Genomic DNA, 19,993 nt, shown 5'->3' with positions numbered 1-19,993 from the left:
AAAGAAGAGCAAGTAATGGAAGGAAGTACTGTAGAAAAGGAGAAGGAAAAAAAACCGGGAACAAACACAAAATTTTGAGTACCAAAAAGAAGCTACAATGAGTGATGCTAAACAAGAAATGGATCAGGAAATGACCTAGAATGAATTGGACCTGGAGGACCATGAACTAGAAGAAATTCTTGACAAAGAAAGCCTAGATCTAGAAGGGTTCTTGATGTAGGGAACCATAGGAGGAGTGGATTCGCTACCTCAAGAAAATCTCAACAGCATACAACGGTTGTTTCTATGGAAAACGTAGGCTAAAGCATTGGAAAGAGGAAAAACTAGTGATAAGCAGGACAACAGAGTTGTGAAAATGATGAAAACTACTCTGGGACTAGCCACTAGAAACCGAAGCAAGAAAATAGGGAGGAAAAAGCACAATGAACTCTTGATGGAGTGTGGAAAGCTAATGATTGATTCAGGTAAGATGAAAGATCTAGCTAGCTACTCCTTTACAAATCTTTAATAATGAAGTTCACATCTTGGAATATTAGAGGTCTAGGGAATAGGAGAAAGCAAAGAATACTTAATAACAGAATGAAACAAGAAACACTAGATCTAATTTTCATCCAAGAAACAAAATGTTCCATTCAAAAATTAAGACAAATTCATAGAAAATGGCTCAACAGATTTGAGTTTCTTGAAGTCAAAGTAGTGAATACACCAGGGGGAATACTCACCCTATGAAACCCCCACAAATTAGGCGTTCTAGATGCTGAGGCTTCCAGAATTTTTTATCAGTTGTTATTCAACCGGTAGGAGAAAGGGACACCTTTCTAGTCACAAACGTATATGGTCCTTAGAGAATAGATGACAAACTTAGGTTTCTAGATTCCCTGGTGGATTTTAGGGACGTACATGCAGATATACCCTAGATCATGGGAGGGAATTTCAACATGATCAAATCTCTTTCACAGAAAAAAGGAGGAACAAGAGCTCTAAGTAAAGACTCCTTAGCTTTCCAATCCTTTTCAGACAATATGAATGTTTTTGACACTAATTGGAATACTAGCCTCTTTACTTGGAATAAAAAAAAAGGAGGAGGTTCCCATGTTGCCTCTAGGTTAGACAGATTCCTCATCTCTGAGAATATTATGCTGATAGATAAATAAGTAACAGCGCAAGTTCTTCCCTTTGGAGGCTTAGACCATTGGCCAACTCAGTTGGAGATTAAGGGTATAGGCTCTCCCAGGAACAAACCCTTCAGATTTGAAAATATCTGGCTGTCACACCCAGACTTCATCAGCAACATTGAAAAATGGTGGTCAAAATATTTGCAGATTCAGGGGACTCGAATGTACCTTCTTCACAAAAGAGTAAAGAACATCAAGCTCCAGCTTAAAGAATGGAACAAGAAGGATTTTGGCAATATTTTTGAGGAGAAAAAAGTGGTTGAGAGCAAAATGCAGGTTCTCAACCAAGCTCTGATCAAGGAAGGCTTTGATAAAAGCATTAGTGATCAAGCGGATAAACATTTTCAAGAATGGGAGAATATATGTAAATAAGAGGAAATATTCTAGAGACAAAAGTCCAGAGTTCAATGGCCCATAGAAGGAGAGCGTAACACTATTTTTTTTCATAGAACCACCATGGCCAATATAACTGACAACAGAATCTCTTTGATCAATAATGAGGAGGGGGAGCTTCAGATCTCCCATGAAGCTATATAAACTGTGTTAGTCCACCACTTCCAAGCTATAACCCAGGAGAACAATTTAGATAGAGAGAAATTCATCAGGGAGGTAACTAGCAATATACCAAAACTGGTGTCCATAGAGGAAAATTTCAACCTTAATAGACAAATAACGGAAGTGGAGCTTAGTGAAGTCCTCAAAGAAATGCAGAATGGTAAAGCACCAGGCCTGGATGGTTTTAATGTGGGCTTCTTCAAAGTGTGTTGTTATATTGTTAAGCATGACATTTTGAATGTGGTGGAGGACTCCAGATTAAATAAAACCATTCTGAAAGTGCTCAATACTTCCTTCATTGCCCTGATCCCCAAACAGGACATTCCTCATACACCAGATGGAATACACCCGGTCTATAGACCCATAGACCTTTGCTTCAAATTCTTATTTCAGGGGAACAATCAGGTTATGTGGAAGGCAAACAAATTCTTGATAACATCATTCAAGCCTAAGGGGTGGTGCACTCATTAATAGGAAAGAAGTAGGTGGGCATGATCATGCAATTGGATATTGCCAAAGCTTATGACAAGGTAAACTGGGCCTACATAAAGAAAATGTTGATTGCTTTTGGATTTGACCATAATTGGGTCAGATGGGTTATGGCACTGGTGACCTCCTCCAGTTTTTCTATATTAGTTAATGGCTCTCCCTTAGAGATTTTCAGTCCTTCAAGAGGCCTCAGACAGGGATACCCACTCTCTCCCTTTCTTTTTATCATCATTATGGAAGGTCTGGGTAGGGCTATAAAGCAGGCGAAAGCAACAAGAAAGATTAAAGGTCTGCAACTAACTGAAAATGGTCAGGCCCTAACTCACCAACAATTTGTAGATGATACCATGTTACAGGGAATCCCCACAATCAAAGAAGCTACAACCTACAAAAAAATTCTGAATCTCTTTGCCTTGGCTTCAGGTATGGAAGTAAATCTCTCTAAATTGAAAATATTTTTCTTCAATACCAATATTGCTATTCATAAAAATATCAATTCTAGGCTTTCAAAGGGATTCCCTTCCTTCAAAATATTTGGGATTTCCTCTCATTGCTAAACCAATGCTCAAAATCATTTGGGAACCTTTGATCAATAACTTGCAGAACAAAGTCAGTAAATGGACCATCATATCTTTAAATCTTGCTGGCAGGTTAGTTCTTGCTAAAGTTGTTCTACAAGAAATACCTACTTTTATGTTATCTGCCCTCCCAGCTCCAAAAGGAGTCCTTCAGCAATTGTGCAATATTCAACGAAACTTCCTCAAGGGAAAGGAGGAGACTAGGAAGAAATGGGCCTTAGCGTCTTGGGAAAAAATTTGTAAGCCCAAGAACCATGGAGGGCTAGGTTTGGATGATTAGGAGATACTCAGCAAAGTTCTAAGGGCCAAACTTTGGTGGCATTGGGTTTAGCATCCAGAGACTCAATGGGAAAATATGTGGAAAGAAAATATGCTAGCTCCTGGAAAAACAGTGATCTCATAAGAATGTCAGGAAATATAGAGGGCTCACATATCTAGAACAAAGCATGGGAGTATAGAAGACTAGTACAAGGAAACAATGTTTGGGAAATCAAACAAGGAAATCTTGCTCTTTTTTGGGAAGACAGGTGGCAACAAGAATCAATTCTGTTAAAAGAAGACTTCACGTATCTTAAGTAGGATTCAAATTCCAAAGGATTAATTAAGCTAAAGGACTTATGGGATCATTCTCATCATAGGGAAAAGTGGAGAATCTGGAGAAACATCGATTGCAGAGATAACAATCTCCTGAAAACAAAAGCAGAGGAGCTCAAGAAAATAGTGGAACAAAGGAAGATCTTAGTTGCAGAGGGACAAGATCAACTAAGATGGGGCAATAACAAAGAGGGCACCTTTAATCTTAAGGAAGCAAAAGGCATTCTCCTTGAGCTAGATCCCCAGGTTCCAAACAAAATCTGGCAAAACCTTTGGAGGCAGCAAGGGTGGATGAAAATCAAACTCTTCATGTGGTTGGTATATCACAAGAAAATACTATCTTGGGACAACATCAGGAAAAGGGGTGTTCAAGGGCCTTCAAGATGCCAACTCTGTGAGGCTCAAGAAGAAACTATGGAACATTTACTCAACAATTGCATTTTCACTTCCTGGTTATGGGACATTTTTGCTACAATCTTTCAGCAATCCGATAGAGACAGAGGGAGCATTATTAATACCCTCACCAATTGGAGAAGAAATTTTTCGGATTATGAAATTCTCAGCTTAGCATGGGCTCTTACTCCAAGCTTCATTATATGGAACATTTGGAAGGAGAGGAACAAAATAATATTTAAGGATGAAAAGAAGCCCCCACACTGCCTGTTAGAAATAATCCTAAAATAGCTCAAGGAGACTGTGGGAACCACAGTTCGCAACTACCCTAAAAAACCTCCCTCAGATTTAGATTTAAAAATTCTCAGGCAGCTAGGGTTGCAGGGGCTCACTCCCCTAGGCCTTGACAGGAAGGTTATTTCTATGGATATGGAGAAGGAATTCTAGCATCCTCCTCTGGAAGGCTTTTTAAAATATAACATTGATGGGGCTTCAAAAGGGAACCCGGGAACAGCTGGGTATGGTGGTGTCCTCAGAAATGTAGGGGGAAGTATTATATCCATCTTCCATTTCCACCTAGGTATAGCCACCAACAACATGGCAAAACTAATGGCTATGGAGCAATGCCTAGATTTTCTAAGTGAAGACAACTATTTCAGTGTTATGATAGAGGCAGATTCTAAGTTAATCATCAACTCAGTGTAAAAAATAAATAATGGAACTATGTCAGAGAAAGTCTTTAAACATTGGAAATTAATTCAGGTCTTCCAAAGAATTTAGAGCCATCTTCAGGGCCTTCACACTGTCAGTTTCCACCATGTTCGCAGATAGGCTAATAAGCTGGTGGATATTCTGGCCAACTAGGGGTCAGTTGCACAAAGAATAAGGTGTCGATAAAGTTGTAGGAGTTGCGTTTGGGCAAACTAAAAGCTCTATGTTGCAAGAAAGCGGAAGAAGACAGGGAAGTGTTTAGACACAAAGCCATGGAGGCCAACTAGAATTGATTTTTCCCCTAAATGTGTCACCAATATCTGGTATACGGTTCTTTGGTGGGAAGAAGACCAAGTTTGGTTGCTCATACTCCAAGAGTTATCGAGATGAAGATCTCAGTTCATTCGGGGCAATGAATAGAATCCCTCAAGTCTTCGTCTGATGGGAAGCCTCTAATCTTCACAAGGTTCCAGGTTCTAGAGAGGGATATTAACAGGCGCAAGAAGAACCCTATTTTGTTTGGCAGCCAAATTTTTCGGAAATCAGGGTCTCGGCATGTAAAACCGCCTCCCAGGCAGTTTTCGGCTGATCGCACCGCTTTCACATGGAAAACGGTTTTGGTGATTTCGCAACGATTCCATTCAACCTACAAAAGGTGCTAGGGTGAGGGTCCCAAAAAACACCCTTTTTTGCACACTAATGCTGGACCATCTTGTCCAGAGCGATATCATTCCCATCCGTAGGATTTAGTCAAAGGGGATCAACGGTTGAGTTTGATTTTGCATCTGTTAAAAGCCAATAGATTCTGGATAATAGGCACAAGCGATGGTGAACCAAGCAATTTCCAAGTAGTGGAAGAAAGGATACTCATAGATGCACCTTAAACTATAATAGTGTCAGATACAATCATATTATAAACCTTGTGGTGAAGTAAAATTATAAGTGCGGACACGAATGAATTCCTCTAGCTTGATAATGGGTCTAGCCACAAAAGATACATTCTATGGAAGATTTCCTTAGGTTAGAATCAATCAAGAGGGACTACGTCTTGGTCGCTTATCTTGTTTGATGATTTCCTCACTTGCTCGCTCTAGCTATCTCTCACTTCCTTCTTGAAGCTCCTAAAACAAGTAAACAACAACAAACATAATAATAGACAAATTGCAATTCAACATACTTAACAAGTTAAGAAACATTAAGCCATGAATATGTAATATTACAAAACATGTAGAAAATCAATTGATAATTGCATATATTAATATCAAAGAGAGATTACAACCATTCGTCTTGATGTTGCAGTCTTCCTCTAACAAGACTAGGTTCCCACACACTAGCATTCCACGATGGCTTCAAACAACAATAGTTTTAAATCTCTTCGCTTTAGGCTTCACTCCAAACCAAAACATACCTCTCCCTCACACAACTAGATAGCTACAACTAGAGGTCCTCCAGGATCAAGGAATGGGGAGTATAGGGACAGTGACAAAATTCTATGTAACAAACCTGTACTATGATATGGAAAGGCACATAAGAAGGAAGATGACATCCTGGCAATCGATTCCAATCAAAGGAGAATTACCCCCTTGAGTTATGAGAATGGGAGGATTTTCCTCTTGTCTTGATGGAATAGGAGGGTTTCCTCCAAGCTCATTTTAATATGAAGAAACGAAAAGAACTTGAGTGGTATCATACTCACTCTCTATAGGAAAGGTATGATTAACTGAAGGTGAAATCGGGTAAACTAATTGGTCAAGTATAGACTCATGGGATTCGCATTCAGAGATAGTGGGTTTGGCTGACAATTAGTTTGGGTTAGTCACTTCATCAACTGGTGAAGGATTAAGGGAGAGTCTCTTGTAACCATATGGAAGTCTCTGCAGAGAAGCGGAATGGTTATCCAATACTTTTTGGGTTTCATCCACTTAACTTAACCCTTCCTTCCATGAACTTTACTACCACTAGTTGATAGTGTGTCACCAACATGATCTCCAGAATTTGATGACACAGGATGATGTGAATGAGTAGACCATTCTTCTAAGATTTGAGGAATACCAGAACAATTTCGAAGAATATTGTCTCTCATACACATTTTGCAAGGATATCAAAGTTTGTGAGGCTTATCAAATGATTTCTTGTCAGAAGTTTCATTCGAGGCACTGGTTTCTTGGTTGCCCCCTTGCTGATTTTTCTTCTTCTTCTTCTTCTTCTTCTTCCCTTTCTTCTTCTTCTTATCCACCTGGTTACTAGTGTCAATAATTTCACCAGGTGAATAGGAAGAAGGGGAGGTAGAAACAACCGACAAAGAAGGTAAAGGGTCAACTAGAGGTTGATTTTGTCTAGGTGGAAGAGTACTCAATTGTGGAGAAATCATGACATTTTGAACCAAGGAGGTTGAAAACACCCATACTGGCAAGCCAATGGTAAATCTCGGAAGGGATAATGTAGCCGTATAAGGAGCACCAATATTTCCAAAAGGAGGAAAAGGACGATGATTCCCATCAAAAGGAATTCCTTGATCGGTGGACTCTGGAGTTGTTGCCATATGTTTCAACCCAAGATAAACTAAGGAGTCATGTGGAGGATGTTATTCATGGTCAATTAATTTATTTTAATCAAAATAACATAACAAAACAAAAGAGGGATAATCTAGGAAAAAGGATTACCAAGCAACTGTGAATTGCAATATACTGCCTCAGTAAACCAAGGACTTAACATGCGTGCAGGAAATCTCCCTGAATGTTGTATTCGATGTATCACAGTGTACAAGGCGAGTGACTCAGTTACCTCTGGATGGATAGAAACCTAATGTAGTCCTCCCATATATACCCAAAAGTACGTGGAGGCCTAATTAGTATTAGTGCTGTCTAATGCGAAACTGCATAGTGAGAGCATTCCTTTATACTTTTCGTACTATAACACCGCCCTATATACCCGAAGGTATGTGGACGAGCTATGATATATTTATGTACATGGAATGAGGTATCACACTCGAAATATATCACTGACAATTAACAATAGCTTCTATGTTTTAAGATGCCTGAACTCGTCTCTAGCTTAGAACCTCTAAATGTTATTCGTTAGGTGACAATGGTCCATTAGGTTAATTGAGATATCTTTTAAGTTGATCTTATTAAGAATTTTCCTTTCAAGTTTCACCACGCGATGTTTCTGAAACTCCTAGAATGCAACTAAGATGATCAACATTCTTTTCATTTGATTTGAAGAATGAAAATCGTAGCTAGTAAGGGATAGAGCAATCAGATCTTTGACAAAGAGCAAAGAGCACATCTAATGCAATTTCCCTAAACTATTCCTATAAGCACAGACAAACCTCTAATTGCATAATGCAAGTTTTTCTTTTCAATTCCCTTAATGTCTATATGAACAAAAGGAAACTAACGCACATGTAATCAATGAATCTTTTTCAAGGAAGAAGACTTTACGACAGTTCCTTTTCAAAAGAAATGAAAACTTTATGACACTTTCTTTTCAGCAAATATTAATCCACTATAAGCTAACTTTGACAATGAATTGATAATGATAAATAAATAATTTAAGAAACACTAAACAATCAAGGCCAAAGTAGGGCTAGGAAGAGAAATACAACTTGGTTTCAGAACCACAAGCATCATTGATCTTTCCGTGAACAATAGGAGAAGAAACTTTGGAAAAACCAGACCAAAGGTGGGCTTTTTAGCCTAAGAGGAATTAGTGCAGACCAGAGAGGGAGACAATGCACTGCAATGCAATGTCTCTAAGGCAGGGGCTATTCTGCAGTGCACTGTGTCAAGACTAATGGTGCGTTGGTGCTAGAGATTCAATTAAAGGGACATTGAAGCACAATTTTTGACTAAAAACACTTCAAAAAGACTGAAATAAGATCAATAAATCTAAGAAAATTATACTAATGTGTGATATGATGAGGGTAAGCCACCAAGAACGACAGTTGTTCCCCAATATGGTCACCAATTTGTTACATGGAATTTGCATCTACGAATAAACACATTTTCCCTATGTTGGTGAATCCACCTAGAACAACAAAATGAAAGTAATTTAACCTTTTCTTATAGAAGATAGATGAGATGGAATAAATTACTTGTTTCCTTTCGCTTCCTAATCTCTTTTGAATCACTCCCATCGCTCCCACTTAAACTAAATCTACTCAAAACTTACTTGCATCAAGAGAAATATAAACAAGAAACGATCAAAGCATACATGATCTATGATCTATGTTACTATAAAACAATGGAATCGAAGACATTGAAACACATAATCATCACATATATGAACAATCATATGAGAAAAGGAATAAGATCTTCATTAATATAGAAGGAAGAATATCACCCAATACAGTTTGATCCTGTCCCACTCCTCCACCTTCTGTTCAGCCCTTGCCACATCAAAAGCTCAACACTCAAGTAACATAACATTGCTTAACATAAAATCAATCCTCAAACCAACAGAATTTCCTTACAAACTTTCGATTCTAGCCCCCATGATCACTATGATGTGTGCTCAATTTATAGGAAATGGAGGTGGTTTTGTCATAAATGAGGGTATTGAATGGCCTTCCAATCTTGGAGTTAGTTTCCATGGAGCAAGGGATGAGAGGATAGGAGGTTAATGTATCCTTATCCTATCTAATTTTGAGCTCATAGGAGGGGATAAGAGATGGGAAGCTTCTAGAGTCATCTAGAATGAAGGAATATTCCAAGAACCCTATGCAAATTTCACTCAATCTCTCCTAGTGCAGGCTAAAGAGGGCCTAAGAGCACTGCAGTGTAGGAAACAGTGGGCCTACCTACTCTGCAGCCCAATGTCTCAAGGCTTAGGCTGCGCTGGTCTCCCAAGGAGGAATTTTAGGAAGGCTTTAGGCCATGAAACTTTCATAGAATGAGGCATTCAATGAGTTTACTTCTCTAGGGCATGTAACAACTGAATTAGGGTTTGACGAGCTCTAAAAGTATTGATCTAAATGTCAAGGGTGATGTGCCCAAATAAACATGTAACATTGTGTGGTAGGCATCTTGAGGTGCTCCTTCGAAGATGTTATATCCGTCTCTTTATTTTTTATTATTTCTCCAGTTGCTCTTATATCTGAGGGATCATACCCAATCTTCACTACTAAGTCTTCTAAAGACTTAATTTTATTGTCCTTTGATTGCGATGAAATCCTTTCCATCTTTAACTGAGCTTGAGCATTTGAAAGAGCTACCTACATTTTAAAGAAGTTCATCGAAGTGTTGGTTAGAGTAGATGAAATCATTTCACCTATTTTCTTATGCATTTCCAGCTCGTCAATTGGATGAACACTTCTTTCATCAAACTCAAAAGAAGGTTTCTTGTAATCTGCTAGAGTTTTATGCTCTATTTTCTATGCTTCCAAAAATTCCATATGCATTTTCCCCTTTTCTGAATCAAAGGCAAAGAGGAGTTTTCCCTATGCAGTTGCACTTTGTTTCCAAAATTGAGCATAAGTGCTCCTTTTCAATATTTCATTCCTGATTTTAATCTCCCTGAATGTGTCAAAGATTGTCTCTTCCTTTTCTTCAGTCACATTTGTAGATGATGACACTTGAAGAGACTGTTGCCTTTATAGAATTGGAGTGGCAAGAAAGGATTTCCCTCCAGTTGGGGATGAATCTGGAATATCAATGACATTGGTGACTGTTTGCTGCGATGATCCTTTGTCTATGTCCATGTTCCTTCTGGGCTTCTTCCTATATTTCAGCGTGAAATCCCTCATATAAGTATCAGTCCATAGTGACTGATTTTCTCTAGGCCTTGTTGTATCTCTGAGCTGATAATGGTTAGTTATCATGCTAGAGAATCTAAGATAATGTTTTTGGGGGTTTTGTTTTAATTTGGACGACCAATGCATGAAACAGATGTAACACTATAATGCCTAACCTTGTGAATAATATTAATATCAAAGCAGAGGACTGCTATAAAATATCACACAATGATATATCTTGTATGGTGGTGAGAAAAAACAAAGAAATAATATGATTATCATAGTTTTCAACTTGAAAATTAAATAATCATAAGTATGAAAACCTTAAAACTATGTTCAGAAGGTTTAAGAGAATATGCTTAAGCTTACAAAAGATATTGATGATTTATTGCTTTAGAGGGAATCAATTAAACAAACAATCCATTAATTCATTCTCTTTATAGATTATCACTTCATAAGCTTATAGGAATAGATTGAAACCCAATTATTCCTACCTAGTTATCTCTGTAAGACATAAGAATGTGAAGAAAAACATAATGAGTAATACTGGAAAAACTTACAGGAAACACAAACTGTGTAAAAGAAAATTCAGAAGCCTTTGCTTTCTATTAATGATCTAGAAAAGTGAAGTACATCAAATGTTTAGAAATGCTTCATCAAGGGTGCGAACCTTAGTAATTAGTGAAGAGAGTTATTTATACAATAGTAGAACTAAGAAAATATCCTAAACTTTTTTTACAAAAATAGATTATTATGAATTCAAAATAAAAGTTGCTAGTTGATCTAGCACTATTTTTATGTTGCGTTGTTGGTGACTATCATTGAAAAAACTAAAATTTGTTTAAGCTAGTTGATTCTTCCTCGAAAAGTTGAATGCTGTTCGATTTTCACGCTGGATTTCATATTTACTTATGACCTTTCATCTTATACACTTTGACTTGTATTTCTTTATCTGTCTCCTATGTTTATTACTTTACCATGAATGCTCTATCACCTACTTTTTCTTTTACCAGACACAACAAATCACATCATCCGGTATCTTTTACTCTTATCCTGCATTTACGTCTTTAGTAAAAGTGAATTTCACTAAATACTTGTTTGACTTCATGTGAGAATGTGATATGCTATTGCTGATTTATCTCTGTTTTAACAATTATTGCCTTTGTGTAAATGATTTCTTTTGCTCTATGTATAATTCTCTTTTCCTTCTGAATAAAGCCTTTTGAGTAGATTTCTCTATGAATATTGGAGTAAACAAGTTTTGGAACTTTGTATCAAAATTGTTTATCCGAGCTTCTAGCCTTCTGATCACTTGCAAAATAAAACAATTTATTAATAAAAACACAGGTTGGCAGGGAGGTGATAATGGTTTCAAGGAATAGGAAAGTCTGTGGACGGAGTCCGAAGCATGTTTTGGAGGTAAACAATGGTGAAATTGGGTTGAAGATGCTCGAGGCAGCACAAGAAGGCTTAGGTGGCTTTCAGTAAAAATAAATGAGTGAAAAGAGTGAAAACGAGGGTCTTCGGCATTTTAACACGTAACATATAAAATTTGATGTCGAATTCGATAAATGAATAGTGATGGTTTCGGCCTATGCGGGGAGGTTGTATTAAGGTTCATCGCACTGCTTTTGGCACTCGGGCCGTTTTTTTATTAGAGCACGTGAGTTAACCTAAAGATACCATGTAACCAAAAGGGGCACGAGAAAAACCATGAATCTCGTGTGCTTCAGGATTTTAACTATCATACATCGGGAGCGTGCGATATGGATGTGGGCCATTGGATTTTGAAGCGAGTGATCAGAGGGCTATTGCATGATCAAGATGCACGGAGGGAAATCAGCAGATATTAGTGGGGCCCGGGGGTTAATTACAAGTGATTTGTAATTAATTTAATGAATAAAGTGTAGGTTGAAAATATAGTAAGCGGGTTTAATATAGTGGGACCAGAGTTGAAATATAGCGGTGGTTTATTAACTGCACCAAGGGGGTGGGTTAAAAGGTTTTATATCATTAAAATGTGAATTTCAGGAGTTAATTAACATAAAGAAGGGGGAAGACAAAACTTTTGGATAAAGGATCCTTATAGGTTAAAAGGGTTTTGTCGGGAAAAATGTGAATTGGCGGAGTTAATTAAACAATGTGGTCGTGGGGGGGGGGGGGGGGGAGGGGGGGAGAATTTAAACTTAGAATAAAGGGGCTTTTTGGGTTTTTTGCGTGAAAAAGGGAAATTAATAAGGGGAAAGTGATTTCTTCAACGGGGAATGGGTTTCACACGAGGGAAAAGGGGTTTTGGGTTGGGAAACGACCTTTGGAGGGTAATTTGCTAGGGAAACATGTGAAACCAAGGGGAAAGGGTGAAAATAAAGGGAAAAGGGTATTCTAACAATAAATGATCGGATAATGGGGAAATTAGTAAGTATGTAGTGGGGGATGAAATGAAATGAGGGGAAGTTAATTAAATAGCTTGTGAACATCCTTTCACTTTCACAACTACTCCTACACATTGAGACATGTTGGGTGTGGAGCTTGATTATCTTCTATACTCAAAGGTATCACTGCATTGGACCCTAGTTTGAAATGGGGCGGCAACGCCGCTCGTAAAATATTCGCTGCAGGCGGGGTCTAGGGGGGCGGCAGTTGCAACCTTTTTGGAGCCCCCCTTGGTGGGCGCATCGGGGGCAGTGCCCTCGAAGCTAAGAATAGACGTAAAATTTCCTAGTAAAATGTTGTAATTTCGTAGTCAATCTGGGCCGTTCATTAGGCAGAGATCTGATGGTAGAAGTTATGTTTAATTTAGGGTTTTTCGCCCTAGAAGGCAACCCCTCGCTATATATGAGGGAATTGTATTGCGTCTATGTAGATTTGTATTCTGAGTGAGAAAGAGAGAGGAGATTGAGAGCGAAGAGGGAGTTAGAGTGGATCTACTATAGTTTGTATCTCTTCAGTTTACTGGATAACATAAAAAGAAGGACTGGCTATTTCTCTATGGACGTAAGCCAAACTGGGTGAACCACGTATATCTGTGTCTCTCTTATTCTATGCGTTTTCTGTTTTTATATTTCTGCAATATTTTATGTGTTCCATTGCTCTGTAATTTTCTAACAAAACATTGGATTAAGCATGATGAATGTGCTTATGTTTTAACAACCTTGTATTTCTGTAACCTTCCTTCTACCTACCCTTTACTTACCCTAAATTTTTTTCTTCACTTAGATGGGTGCATTTAAGCTAGCAATTTGTTGTGGCCGGCAACAACCCCCCTTTTTATTTAGTATTATTAATAAAACTAAATAAATGGGGACCCTTCTAAAAAATAAAAACCAGCACTTATATTTCCCTTTGAATAAAACACATTATCATAAGCTTAGCAAAATACCCGCAAAACCTAAAAACCAAAGTTTTATGATAAGTTCTGAATAAAATTGTTCTCTTAATAATAAAACATCACATCACAAAGGGTAATGGAGGACATCATATAAACAATCTTTCAAAATTGCAAAAACGCGATGCTAGATCACATGTCTTAAAGATTCATCGCACATCGCAGATTTCATACGCCGTAAGTATCACCTAAGATAAAGTATCTCAATCCGGTGATATGCGATAAGGCATCTCAAAAATCGCATCTCGCAGTCACCTAATGAAACAAATGATTGTTAATAAAAAGGATTAGCGATATTGTGATCTGCGATATTGCGAAGCAAATCGCAAAATCGCTTTATCATAGATTTGCAGGGCTCATTGTTCAATAAAGTATTTCTCGTAATTCGATACCGAGTTATGGGCATTAATGTCAATTAAGTGGTTAGTTGATGGTCATTTATGAGATAAGATTTATATCTGATTGAAAGGTTATTTCACGTAGGGTGATATATTTGATATGATTTCAGAATTAAAGAGCTTTCCAGTCACCTTATCTCTTACCATTATTCTTTCCTTAATTATAAACTTGTAGGATCGGCAAGCATAATAATATACGCAGCAGTGTTCAGAGAATAATGGGAAAGAAGGGAAAAGCCCTAGTTGCTGAGGACAAAGAGATGATGCCCTTATTCATAGACACCACCTGTACCAGAGATGCTGACATAACCACTTGGGAAGGCATGTACAGTCTTCTCGGAGAAGAAAACCCCTGAGTCATTCAAGTTAAAGCAACAACAGACTCACGTGGGTCATTGAGGCATCAGTTACTGAACTTGCATGTTCATTCTTGCATTGAATAGCGGCAAGACCTAAGATACTTCCATACACAGACATGGTCAAGTGGGTACTGGACAATGTTGATATAACAGACAAACAATTCAAGTCTCAGAGCCAAGACCTCATTGGGTCATTCACTCCACAAGATGTAAGGCTTACATATCATCTACGAGAGCTGCAAGCAAGCTACAACAATCATTTTGTGGAGAAGTTCACCAAAGAAAACAAATATTTGGTGGAGTTCGCCAAGAACTGGTCGGCAAGGGAAGAACCATTGAAAAAGGACAAACACGGTATGTACAGTACTGGTTCCCTCTCCTCCCCATATTGCTTTGCTACTGCTATGCTATGTAGACTATTTGGAAGGCTCGACGTCAACAAATTCTCATTTGAGTGGCTACCCCTATTAGATGCAGCCACTAATGCCACTATTATGGATTGGGCTAAGATATTGTCTGATAATTTAGCCTCGGCTATTTGGAACTACCGGTCTAAAAGAACTACCTCTCAGAGGATTTATCCTCCTTTCTTTTTAGTTGCTTATGTTATGGATGCAATCTGTTTTGTTTCTAGATTTCCCTTAATGGGTTGGAAGTGGACAATACTAAACCCCTTGCCCATTCACATTTATCATAAGGAATTGTGGGATTCCAAGTTTATCCCGTATTTTTACAGAATTTGTCATGGAATTACGTTACCTCTTTTCGGAGTGTTGTATAATAGGGATGCCCCAAGGTTTTCCCCCGAAGTGGAAGTTAACATTCTCCCTTTCGGAAGATGGTTTGGGAAAGAGTTTTTTTCTCTAGGTCAGAGTATTTGGAAGCATTGCATCCCCTCATGTGCTACCCTTATATGTTCCTGATAAGTTATTGGCTTGAGAAATTGCCTACCAGACCCGCGGGGTGGGAGGAATGAGCAAAGAGTTGAAAGACAAGAAGAAGGCCATCTGGCTGCAATTTCCTATGGCCTATGGGGCCTTTTCACTATTTGATTTAAGTCATGCATTCAAAGAAGTAGACAATATGCTGAGTCTATGACTGTAAAAGTTTCCAGGGAGACAATTCCACCCCTTTGATGTCATCAAGAATTTTACTACTGCTGTTAAGATAAAGGTATTTTCTAAAGGAGATGATCTGTTTGATGATATCTTCCAACAGAAAAACACACTGAAAGAAGTTTTGCATATGGCTCAAATTCAATTTCCCCCAGCAGAATTCCAAGAATTTAAACTGTACAGATAAAGAAGACTAGCAAACATCCCCTTGAATAAGTTGTGCTTAGAACCAATAAGGGAGCCAACTCCCAGTCTCAGTTTAAATGGAAGTTTGGATACAGACAAGTCCAGGTCCAAGTCTGGGAAAGAATCAATAGAATGCTTTAAACGGCCCAAGAGCAACCATAATAAAAGTGAAGGGTCAGTTAGAGATACTACCCAGTCTAAAGAGTGCCTAGAGCAACATGTCTTGACGACACCACAGGAAAAGGTTCCCCCTCCCCTCATCCAGCCACCAAAGCCAGTGAGAATTGAGCTGGATAAAGAGTGGCAAACATTCAATTAATTGATTAATACTGAGGATCAGAACATAAAGACACCTGAGAGTACAATGCAGAAAATGACAGATATGGTCATTGGAACAGTCAACAATGCTCTAGAAATGGAGCATATTCCCATTACACCATCATCTGAAATCATGCTCAAGATAGAGGAAATTCCTCCTCTAGATGTATTTTATAGTCCGTAGCACAAGGAGGTGGTAAGAAGGCAAAGAAAGAAAAGGAAATTGGACAGTGTGCTCTCATCTGAGGCAGAGGAGCTAGATGTCCTTTGGCGAGACCCTACCACTGACCCTACTGAAAATCTAACTAAGTTATCCTAGATCACAGGAGCCTATGCTTCTGCTACCATTGATAAAGCATTCGAAGTACAACAATTACTTAAGGATAGAGAGGAACAAATCCAAGTTTTGCAGCAAGAACTCTAGCAGGCCAGTGTCAACCACGAAGTAGAGGAGAAGTTAGAAAAGTTACAATTAGAATTTCAACAGATGCAGCTAGGATACCACAACAATTTGGCTGAAAAGGAAAATCAATTATAGGATATGCTTGAAATGCATAGAGATGACCCCAAGCTCACAGAGTTTGTCTCAGAAGCCCTTGCCTTAAATGACCAACTCTTGCAACAGCAAGAGGCATTATGCAAAAAGATATCGCAATGGAGTTCCCATTGTGAAATGAGCGATAAAATTACAAATCAAGTCGTGGACTTGCGACTCGACTATGATTTAATTGATAAAACAATTTCTGATTATTTAAAATGGCAAGAAATGGAGGAAGGAAAGAAGGTAGATGCACTCAGAATCAATGAAACCCACAAATAGATTTTATTTCATAAGTAGGACGGATAGATTAAAAAGGCAGAATAGGCAGAGGAAGAAGCAACTATAGCGGCAAACAACGTCATTGATTGTGTCAATGAAAACCTGCACAGAGCAAACCTCATATCAGAAACCGCTCTGGGATTTCTCCCAAAGGCACAGCAAATGCAGACAAGCTAGAGACAGAAAGCTGATGAAAGGGCAGAGTCCATCAAGAAGTTAACCAAGTTGAATTAGGACACTTACTGGCAATACTTGGTTAAACCACACAGTCAATGCATGACTCTCAAATTCCTTACAAACTCTACCGAGAAGATAGTTCCAGCACTTGCCGATTCTGTTTTCACAAGACAACCAAAATCGGAGGTCGGCCAACTAACACTCCTCAAGCCGATGCTGAATGCTTGCGATCGCATAGAACATATACATAGACAATTAATTCCAGATACAATTTTAGTTTTATTTTTTATTTATTTTTACCTTAGATGAGGATGGTCATTTAAACCTCCTCCTATATTTTTGTAATAAACTATCTTTAGCATTTAGAAAGTAGTATTTTAACCCCTCTTAGAGAAGGGTCCTAAAATTTGTCAAAAACATTTCCTCAAAACATGCACTTCCGCACCCTCCGAGGAGGTTTTCATGAATGAATGGAACAAGATTTATTGATATCTGCGTTTATTGTATGCTACTGAAATGCATTTCTGTACTCTTAGTAGATATTGAATTAGTAAGAGATAAATCTATATTTTTGAAGCTCATGAGTAGAACTTTTTATCAATGGTACTTTTATCTCTTAATAATTTCTACTTATGTGTCAAAGTAATATTTTATGTTCATCTATTTATACATGAAGGCTTGAATGTTTGAGTTATCATTTGGCACTTTTGTACGGTGATGACTACTATGTTTATGCTCAATGTATGAATGACTTATTATGTGATATGATTCTCACAATTGTTTCGAATAATTTCTTATATGAAACAATTCATTTTTATCAATTTCTTTTCTTGTAGCAATTGAATGATCTTTATTACCAATTTCTGCTAGAAACTATTTTAGATTGCATAAGTAAAAAGTTAAATCCCAAGTTAGTTTTAGAATTATATATTTATGTTCATTAGAATACAATTGCATGTTTTAAATTAGACTTAGATTAAAAAAAATTATTTATAAATCTTTAGACAAAGAAATATCAATTCTTATCATCACAGACACAAATTGGGAAACTAGTCCCATTATCCCCAGTCGGACCCACCATCCCAAGTGGAAAAGGAGTTGCTTTTAAGGTCGAGACTGTGTGGGTATCCCCCTTGTTGTAGACCCGATTTTCGGGGCATCAACATATTTGGTGCTAGAAGGAGAGATTGAACCTCCAAACTGTGCATGACTAGTAAATCCAAATCTAAATACCATTCTGAAAGTAAATCACCCTCAACATCTCCCCCGACTTCTCCTTTGCATTCTGAATCTTTAAATCCTAAGCGAGAAGTTGAGAAAACAAAAACCATTTCCAAAAACCCAAACATTTCAAAGAAATCTACTATCAAACCTCTTGAAGTTGAGTCTCTGATTCATAAACTTCAAGGATTTTCCATATCACCACAAATCTCTGAAATATCTCAAGGTAGTGTGACTTCGCAACACAATCCTTCTCATCCTTTAACTAGATTGTAGAGTGAAAATTTTGGTATCAAACCAACTGAATTACCTCTACCTAAAAGGAAAATAGTAAGGAAGTCACCTCAAGGGTCTGACAGTGAGACTCTTTCATCATCAACATCCAATCCAACTTCCCCATTGCAAACTCAATCATCCACCCCTCCACTTCAAATTGTTGTCCATTAGAGTACTGGAACTTTAACATCCTTGTCCCTTCCATAAAGAACTTCATCTATTCTTTCCTCTGTTAGTAGTTCAACGATGGCCCAAAACCCATGGAATAATCTAGGGGCAATCTCAATGCCTATGCCCTTGAGTCAATTACCGATCCATCCTGAAAAATGGCTGCCCAGGTTTAATCCTGAAGCAGGTATGCTAGCAGAAGAACACATAAACAACTTTATGTTATCAATAAATTCAAAACTCAAGATGTGATTACTATAAGAGATCAACAAAGATTGAGAGCTAAGAATATGGAGCCATTCCCGGTGTCACTAAGGAAGATGTTGTTGTTAGACTTTTTCCTTAAACTTTACAAGGAGTAGCCAGATCCTGGTATTTTTCGTTACCATTAGGGTCCATCACTAGTTGGGACATTTTCCAAGAGCATTTTTTGACTAAGTTCGGCGATGATAGATCTATAACAACACTGATCAATGACCTATCAAATCTAAGGACTAAGAGATTTTAACCTGTGTTTCAACAAGCTTTTGAATAAAATTCTGACTGCTTCCAAGCCTAGCGAAGAAGTTCGAAGTGAATGGTACATATCTGCTTTACCATCAAACATAGCAATCTTTGTTGATAGGGCTACCAAGACAAAATCGGCTGAAAACATGAACGAAGCGATAGCGGTAGAAAAAAATATCTTAGCTTTAGAAAGAAAAACGTTGTCAATGAAAGAAAATCTAAGAAAGTTACTTTTAGGGATGATCCCAAGAAAAAGAAATCAAAAGACCCATTTGATTTAGAAGGATTGCAGAAAGTCCTAAAAACCATGCCTAATGAAATGGTTGACATTAATAGACAAGTAGTAGAGACTTCTTCTAAAAAGCCCTACAAGCCTTATAGAAAAAATCCTTCAACTGATTCAAAGCCATCCAATGCTATAACAAATGTAGAATCAGAAGGAGAAGAAGAGGAAGTTTCTAATGAGGAACCTACTGATGAAGATGAAGTTGTAGAAGCACAGGGAATGTGGGACTTCATCCTTCTAGATGAAGGGGATCAAGAGGCATCACCTGTTAGTACCAGAAGTAGAAATCAACTTGATCCTCCACAACCTAATTCTAAATAAAAGAGCGCAAGCTCCACACCTAAAGATAAAGTCATAGGTAAGAAATCATCACCAAAAGCGACTCAAACAAGCCTAGTCCAATCCGATTCACCAACTCCATCTAAAACACTGATTGTTTCTAATGAGATGGAGTATAATATCGTTGATGATATGAAGAAGACTAGGGCTAACATTACTTTTCATGAATTGAGCAAATTGAAACATCAATAGAAGCTACTCTTGAAAGA

Source organism: Pinus tabuliformis, chromosome 8 (assembly GCF_031772625.1).
Source record: "Pinus tabuliformis cultivar Carrire ecotype Pingquan chromosome 8, CPIR1, whole genome shotgun sequence".
Lineage (NCBI taxonomy): Eukaryota > Viridiplantae > Streptophyta > Pinopsida > Pinales > Pinaceae > Pinus > Pinus tabuliformis.
Note: the sequence above shows the minus strand (reverse complement) of the source record.